Source organism: Artemia franciscana, unplaced genomic scaffold (assembly GCF_032884065.1).
Source record: "Artemia franciscana unplaced genomic scaffold, ASM3288406v1 Scaffold_980, whole genome shotgun sequence".
NCBI classification, from domain to species: domain Eukaryota; kingdom Metazoa; phylum Arthropoda; class Branchiopoda; order Anostraca; family Artemiidae; genus Artemia; species Artemia franciscana.
In genome coordinates this window covers 55,959-56,436 of record NW_027069064.1, presented here as the reverse complement: position 1 = coordinate 56,436, position 478 = coordinate 55,959, and the positions used below count along the sequence as shown (strand labels likewise).

Genomic DNA, 478 nt, shown 5'->3' with positions numbered 1-478 from the left:
TTATACCCACTTTGTATTTTACCCACTGTGTATTTTTTACCCACTTTACCCTTTTTACCCACCACCCTTTTTTACCCGCTGTGTATTTTAAGCAGATCCTATACCAGTTCCCAAAATCCAGGACCATTTGCAAAGTAGGTTCAGTTTCATTGCCAATTTCTGTTGAAACCCATTTTGAATCTATTGACACCTTTTCTCTTAAAAATGAAATCGGCTTGTTACTGATATTTCAAGTGGAAGACTTATAATTCTTACAAAATTCTCAAAATATGAATATTTATATTTCAAAATATGAATCAAAATATTTCTACTATTGGAATACTATTCACTAGGCCGTTCTGCTTAATTTTAATATTTTTCAGAGTCTAGGACAAAAACGACATAGAAGCAATTTTAGATAAAAGTTGCCGAAACCCGGGATCGAACCAGGGACCTTTAGATCTTCAGTCTAACGCTCTCCCAACTGAGCTATTTCGGC

General features: G+C 34.7%; 1 non-coding gene across 1 annotated transcript; it reads right to left on the bottom strand.

The window, feature by feature from the left end:
- Positions 1-405: 405 nt before the first annotated feature.
- Trnaf-gaa (transfer RNA phenylalanine (anticodon GAA)) lies at positions 406-478 on the bottom strand. The gene has a single exon. It is a non-coding gene; the product is annotated as a tRNA-Phe (tRNA).